This window comes from Perna viridis, chromosome 13, assembly GCF_037379345.1.
Source record: "Perna viridis isolate PV_CMFRI_1.1 ecotype Kerala chromosome 13, ASM3737934v1, whole genome shotgun sequence".
NCBI lineage: Eukaryota > Metazoa > Mollusca > Bivalvia > Mytilida > Mytilidae > Perna > Perna viridis.
The window spans coordinates 35,557,816-35,559,560 of record NC_142457.1 but is presented as its reverse complement, the minus strand read 5'-3'; the positions used below and the strand labels follow the sequence as shown (position 1 = coordinate 35,559,560).

Below are 1,745 nucleotides of genomic sequence, written 5' to 3'. Positions count from 1 at the left end.
TTTTTTACTGTATATATTATGTTTTATTATATTTTGACAGTATTGTATTGTAAATTTATGTTTCGCATTTATTGCATTCTTTATATGAATAAAGATAGTATTTGATGAATATTTGAATTATTAAACCTATTTGGTTAATTGTTTTATTTGACGATTTACACTAACTGGACTTGTGGACAGACGACGAATTCTACTGGTTTGTTAAGTTTCATTTCTTCTATATTTAACTTCTAAGGTTTCTAGTTAAATCTTCATGGTTGATTAGACCGCATACTTTATTTCTATTGGTCATTTTCTTTTGGCGGTAATATTCTTTTGTTCTTTATTCGGAGACGCACTTACTGTAAAACTTTCATTGGTATAGGATTGGAAAAAACTATCCAGACGAGACTATCTACCATTTGTGATATTTCTTGTGTTCTTGTTTATCTGAGACATAGGAGTCTATTTCTTGAAAGGTCAGTTTCTTTCTCTGTTATTGATAGTCCAGAAAATAGTATTTTAGCCGGCATGAGTTATTTGCATGAGACGGTTCAATGTTAGAATGGCGAATGCGAGATGTGCGCTGTATGAATGTTTAAAATGCATAAATTTCTAGATAAAGAATATGTTGGCATTAAATGATTAAATTATTTCATTTTTATTCATATTTTTTCCTAACTAGAGTATTAGCGAATATAAATAGGATATTTGAATAAATTGCCGTATGAATGAGGATTCGATTCGAGTGCTTCTGAATGAGTGATGTTAATATTCTATCTTTTAAAGTTAGCCCTACGAAAAACACTTTATTTAATTGTGGTCAATGTAATTGTTTCCTTAGGAGTACAAATCAAGTATTCACGGGTAAATGAATGAATACAATTTATTTACAAGTGTCATTTGTTATACAGGTACTTTTCATGATGAACCATGGGATGATATTGATGTAGATTTTTAAGATTCAGGATAGCATTTGCACCTTGATGTGAGGTAGGCAGTGTATTATGTTTGCTTTAATTATATTTTGTTAATTTGATATGGTTTTGGCCTGTCGCATAACTTTGCAATCAGCATTATGTTTTTATCACTTTGTAAATATTTTGATTGAGATTCGTATTGCTTGGCAATCGTTATAATTTTCATGCCTGATTTGGTAACACGCAAATTTGCGAGTCATTAACATATTTCAAGAGTTTTGAGGTCATCGTATAATATACTGATGAGATCGTACTGAACTTGGAGAAAAAAACACATAGAAGAGCATTCTATTTTTAATTTTTAATTGAGGATAATTATGATACAGATACGTATTGTTACATGCAGTTATATTAATAGCAGAGTGTTTGCTACTTTGTATTTATTACTGTATTTGTTTTATAGGGCCTATTTCCTGTATTTGATCCCGTGTTGTCGTATACAGTAGAATAAAACGAATCTTAACCTTTGATGTCTTGATGACTCTATATTAGCCCATTCTAAGAGCTGCTACAGAGGTACTATCTATATCTTTGATATGACAATGTGAAGTAGAGGTACTATCTACATGTATATCCTGAGAATGATAATGTGAAGTAGAAGTACTATCTCTATCCTTGGCATGACAATGTGAAGTAGAAGTACTATCTACACGTATATCCTTAGCATGACAATGTGATAAAGCCCTACTCATTAGTCTCCGCACCCTCCTCCTCCTGTGGCGCAGCTATGACTTCCATGATCATCAAATTCGTCTCCATGCCATGTTGAATTCCACCCATCTGGTC

General features: G+C 31.9%; 1 long non-coding RNA gene across 1 annotated transcript; it reads left to right on the top strand.

Annotated features, from left to right (window-relative positions):
• The first annotated feature begins 298 nt into the window (after nucleotides 1–298).
• LOC148600627 (uncharacterized) lies at nucleotides 299–1,459 on the top strand. The gene is made up of 3 exons (XR_015917843.1): nucleotides 299–458; nucleotides 894–972; nucleotides 1,363–1,459. It is a non-coding gene; the product is annotated as an uncharacterized LOC148600627 (long non-coding RNA).
• Nucleotides 1,460–1,745: the final 286 nt, after the last annotated feature.